Source organism: Pygoscelis adeliae, unplaced genomic scaffold, assembly GCF_000699105.1.
Source record: "Pygoscelis adeliae isolate BGI_AS28 unplaced genomic scaffold, ASM69910v1 Scaffold410, whole genome shotgun sequence".
NCBI classification, from domain to species: domain Eukaryota; kingdom Metazoa; phylum Chordata; class Aves; order Sphenisciformes; family Spheniscidae; genus Pygoscelis; species Pygoscelis adeliae.
The window spans coordinates 2,634,103-2,640,102 of record NW_008823913.1 but is presented as its reverse complement, the minus strand read 5'-3'; positions in this window follow the sequence as shown (position 1 = coordinate 2,640,102).

The window sequence follows — 6,000 nt, the reverse complement described above, 5'->3', positions numbered from 1 at the left end:
AGGTGGGCGGGAGGGAAATTTCCTGCCCTTCAATGGCGTGTACCATGGGAAAGAGAATGATGTCTTATAAGTCACCAGTCTTTTCTGATTCCTGCAGGACACAGGCTGTTGCATCTTACATCTGAGTGCCAAAGTGAGAGGAATTATTTCCACTACTTTGTGAGAGAAAACAATCAAGTCCCTTTTGCAATTTAAGGAGGTCATATCATCTTTGATTTCATCTCTGGGCAATGGAAAGGGTTAATTCCTTACAGTGTTGACTTAATCCTTTCCTTTTTCCCTGTGGCTGACTAATAGGTTAGATGTGTTGACTCTGTTTAAAAAGACAAGCTTTGGCCATAATATTAATGATATTGTGTGTGCAATAACATTAGAAAACAAACACAAAGGCACCTGGGGAGTCTGAAGGCATCTTCTGGCCTTTCTGGGCTGACAGCACAGAGTGGCCCTCCAACATTTCCATGTGGAAAAACATTATCTAGCACGAGAGAGTTTACTTTGAGTGACCCTCTTGCCTTTCAAACAATGAGAAGTCAGGACCATTGTGAAGCTGAAAACTTGTTTCATAAGAACAGGCCATCACTCAACCAGCTGAAGAGGGGGAAAAAATAAAAAAGGAACCCAGAGAAACAATTGGAAAGAAAAACTGGACATTTGAATGGAATAACTGCTAGTGTCTTTCCTCTGGCATTGACATCCTAACAAAGGGTGTGAGAGTTTTTTCTTTTATGTTTTTGCAAGGCGAAGATGGGAAGAGAGCACTGTTTGTTTATTCATTTGTCTTAGAGCCCCACTAGCATAAAAAAGTCACTGCAAAAACTTATCCAAGGCTCAGGTTCATCCCACTGGGATGCAAGTACCGCGTGCTCCCTTGATAGCCTATGTGAGATCCAAACCAGCACGTGGAAGTGCTTATTTCCCTCTATTGTCTATTTAGGAGGTCTAGGGGAGAGAAGCACAATTCCAGTTACGTCACCTTGGTATGGCCTGAAAGCTAGGTAGGCCTAACTGATCACTTGTAGATACCACTTACCACAGATGTGTACAAGGCCTTGGTACAACAAGTCTCACTTCAAAGACTTGTCAGGCTTTGTGCAGGTGTCCCATCCTAAGTGTCACAGGCAAAATAAACTAGATGCCCTACTGCTGCCGAACCATAGATTTTTCTGGTACAGCTGTGCTTAAATGGAACTGAATCAAGGCAACCTCACCTTGGATAAAGTTCCCAGGAAGAGATCTTCTCCACTGAGTAAAACGTCTGTCAGCACTGTTGAAGAATCTTCTCAGATGGTTCTTTGGAACTCTGTTCTCTGGACGGTTTCATTACCTGCACTGGAGCAGCTGAAGTTGCACTGGAAAGGAGCACTGGAGGTCCTCAAGCATGCCTAGAGCTCAGCAGGAGACTGGCAGGGGGAAAAAGACAGTCACCACTTTAAGCTAAGGCATGGGGATCATTTAGTGACTCACCCAAGATCACACAGGTGGTGCTTACACCAAGAATTAGACCCACCAAGCCATCCACACCTCTGGATTGTTTGTTGAGGATTAGAGTGCATTTAGGAGTCCGTTTTAATATATAAATGTAGGATTTGGAGCTATGATGGAATGGCAAATTAAATACTGAGGAGTTTGTCATATCTCTGTTCAAAGCAGGCTAACATTTCATGTAAGGAATTACATGCTTCAGACAATTGCAATCATCTTCTGCACAAATAATTTAAGCTTACTTCATCTGTTGTATTCTGATTTAAATTTTTATTGGAAATATAAATACCTATGTCGGTCACCAAACCAAATAAAACAAACATATTGAGTAGGGTCTATTACAGACTAATATGGAAACAAATAATCTGCAAGTCTGGTTTTATTTATAAGCTTATTTGAGTTTTTACTCTAGGCTTATATTAATCGGGTTTGTGGTTTCCACATCTGTACTGCTGATGCCCCATGCAGACAGCATGCCAAGTCGGACCTGGGCATCCTCCAAGCTCTAAATGGAAAACACATGCTTCAACTCTAGCTACCTCAAGACAAGCAGGGCCAGTAACCTACCAAGTAACCACAGCGGGTGCAGCCGGCAGAGCAAAACTCTGGGGAGCTTTCTGAGGTGCCTGCTTGCAAGCTTCTTGCTTCTGACTTGCTCCAGGGGCAGCCAGGCTGCCGCCTGTATTATATTTGCTCTCTCTGATGATCAAGAGATACCAATTCCCTTCGCAGCCTCCCTTTTCCTCTAGCTGTAGCTAGAAATTCCCAGACTGGACCAGTTAGTTCACAGTGTCAGCTAGTAATACATATTCTAGAGGAAGATGGAAGAACTCATGCAGATGATGGCAATGCAGTATGAATTCTTTCCAGAACCCTTGATTATTTTTAATATTTATAAAAAGCATTCTGAATGTTCACAAGAGCCATAAATATATATAAAAAAATGCCCATACCCTTTGTCAAGCCAAAATGGATCCAGCTGTTCTGCAGTGTTGGTCTCTGATTGCGGAGAATCCCTGTATTAATGAAAGATGTATAAAGGGAATCCCAAACTAGAAATATGATCTCTGCTAAAGACTGTTCAAATCAACTATTACAGAATATTTCAGGGAAGTACATGAATACAAAGCTGATTCTCCATACAGCTGAGATCCAGTCCTAAGAACCCATCTCCGTGAGGACATCTGTACTGCTTGCAGACACTTTTCAGAGCAAGCTGCTTCCAGACAAACGTTGCTTTGGGCTGGTACAACACCTCCAGAGTTTTGTGGCAGTATAACTGCATTACTGCAAACCCATCCCCTAGGGCCCAACAGAACCTCAGCACAGTATGAGTGCCAGACCTGCTTCTTCCGTGAGCACAGGAGGGAGGCCAGTACACAAGCTGTAGCAAAATAACATACATGACAGTAGTGAGAGAAAAGGAAGCAGTATAGCTGGCGTAAACACTAGAAATTTGGCAGAGGCGGTCAAATTTATTCCCTATGTACCCTCTGATGGTCATCCGGCAGCCTCTGCCACCTGTAGCAATTATCTCTTTCCTGACAATTTTGACAAAAGTGATGCATAGCAGTGCCATAAAATATGTTTTTTCAAGTTACTATACCATCGTCTGCGTGTGTTGTTCATACAGCAATGCCACGATTCGTTTTAAGAATTCAGAGCAGGGAAAGGGGCAATAAGGGGGGGGTTAAAAAATGAACACAACCTCAGTGCCCCAGCCGTGTCGAAGGGAATCACTCCGTCATCCATCATTCTCCTCCTCAGAGAACTGCTTTGCCCAACACGGCTGCTCTACTGGCTCCCAGGCAGAGGCAATCGTTATGAAACTGAGATGGCAAAAGAGCAGTGTCTGATAACAGAGGGGCAGATCTGTCATCAGCACAGAAGGCAATCATTCCTTGTGGCAGTGGCTAGAGAAAAGAAGATGCAATTAACAATTAGCTTTGGTAAGGGAAGACAAAACCCTTAAAACACAGTTTCTACTGCAGCAAATCAAGCCACAGACTTAGGAATTAATGGTTCAAAGTCTTGGTTCTTGCCTTCCTAGATACACTATAAGATGAAAGAAAGTGAATTTCTCCTGCCATTTCATTCTGGCTAGCTAAGAAACGGGGCTTAGCCATGGAAAAAGGCCAACCTTGCAATAATTACAGGAAATGAGAATAGCTTTGCAGCATTTCCAAGCAAATCCAGCACACCTTCAGCTTTGTATTTTAGGCACAAAATTCAGGCTTCTCACCCCAGAAAACAAAATGGAAGCTGTTCAGTGGGTGTTGCACTATCTTCCCTTCCTATCCTCCCCTCGCAGCTCCCCAGTTTCTGAAGTTAGAACCAAATTCATACAGGGCTCTTGGTGCGTCAAACAGGCTTTGCTTTCATAGCAAAGCATGACCTCTGAGTTGCGTCTTCCTTCTCCCAAACTTGGTTAATGGTTTGGAAAAACATGGTCATGCCAGTTACACTGTTTATATACATAAACTGAAGGTTTATCTACATTGCTTTCTTCTAATCAACTCTCTTAAATACTGCTGTGAGTGCAGCCCTGGCAACAACTGACCCAAGAAGCTGTGTCCCCAGGCAGTGAGTCTAAGCTATGCTGTAGGAAAAGGCATGATTCAGAGGACACCACTCCTAGACATAGGTCATACGTGTATTGTCAAGTGCTGCCTCAGAAGGATGGACTGGATTTTTAGCTTAGAAATTCCAGCTATAATTTAGATCTGTTGGACTTCATTTCCAGCAGAGACTAGATCCATGTAATTCAGATTAGTGATCCAGATTATGACATCTTCCACAAGCCAGTACTTGAAAAAAAGAAACAAAATTGCTCCCTGTTTTTTATTAAACATACAGAAGAGAGTGTTTGTATTATTATTATTTTGTACTTTTTGTAGATAAAAGTATATCTAACTACACTATTGGTGTTGCCCAGTTGACGGATGCAGTTTAGGCACAGCTTGGTCTGCATCAATGACCATAGCTGGAGATTTTCCTAGAGCACCTAACTATTTACAAGCCCCATGAGCATGCTTCTGGTGGGGCCACATCCAGAGATGTGCAAGGAATATCATCATCTAACATATGCATAAAAGCACTATTTCTGGTGCAAAGTCAGGTATCTTCCTCTCCTAAGACACCTTGGGTGTGGATTAATTAGGAATCTCAAATGACATTAAAGAACTACCTTGTTCTATGATTTCACAGTCCACAGGTGCAGGAGACCAAATCCAGCACAGCCTGCAGGCCTAGCTCAACATCCTGTACAGCACTGCCAGCCATTCTCTCCTCCCTCCTTCCCCATCACTTTGGCTTTTTGTGCCCTACAATAATTTCCCCTTCTATTCTCCAGCTTCTTTTTTTCCTTTGTCCATAGCACACTACAAATTATTTGTGGTTGCAATGATTAATTTCACAACTCACACCTAATTTGACCCTAATAACTTCGGCTGCAAAGTGGCAAAAGGGACAATTCCTTGTTGATCCAGACAACTTATCACCCCATGAACACAATAAAAAGGCAGAACTGGTTATCAACAGGGAGATGCCCATTAGTATTTTTACAGGCAGAATGTCGGGAGGTCCCTTATCAAGTGGGGAGAGAGTTGGCATGTACTCCAGGCATGCAGGGGGGAGGCAGACTGCTTTCAGCCTGCAAGGCCACACAATATGGGAAGTGGTCTCTTGAAAGAGGAGTGGGAAGAATGACAGATGGTTTGTGCCTGTGCGTTTTTTTATAGGACACCGGGTTCCTGCCATGGGAACAGGGTGGACAGTAAAGGCAGCGACTAGACGTGAAGAGTGACAAAGCAAGTCAGCCACGGACGGCCCGTGGGAGGCCAGAGGAAATGCACCATTAGTCAAAGTTGGAGGAAAAATAAAATGCGATGACAACTGGGCCATTCATGTGCTTCCCCTTCAAGGACTGACCAGACCCTTCGCAACTCAAAAGACTCAAGTATCAGCTTCTTTTTCTCTTCAGCCAGGCTAATGTGCACCGGCACAGTCTGAGAAACTCCCTTGTCACTTATATGAATTCTTATCTTGTTGTTCTTGGCTACACTTCACTGAAGTACAGTGAGGGAGAGTGCTTCAATCAATAATGTAGATCCAAGTGAGCACCCCCCTCTGCTGTTCCTAGGCATCAACTCAATAGCTTAAAGCAAATGTTCACCCAACTTGTGAACTTGGGAAATATTAGAACTTCCAGAACTAGAGCGTAAGACAATGAGGTGGCCTTGCAAGGATGTTTAAGACCCACACATGGACAATCTCATCACGCCAGGGTAGCGTTCTGCATTTTGAGAATTTGCTACCCAATACAAAAAATGCAAGACCTCAGAGCTCTCAGTAACCACAGTGACAGAGAAGGTGGCCTTGCATTTCACAAGCAGATTTCATCAGATGTTCCACTTTGCCACTGTCATGGAAACCCTGAAGCGCTGTTGCCACAGCTTGCGAATCTGATGCATTTTGTCATTAAGTAAAGATGATGCCCTTCAGAAGGTCCAACTG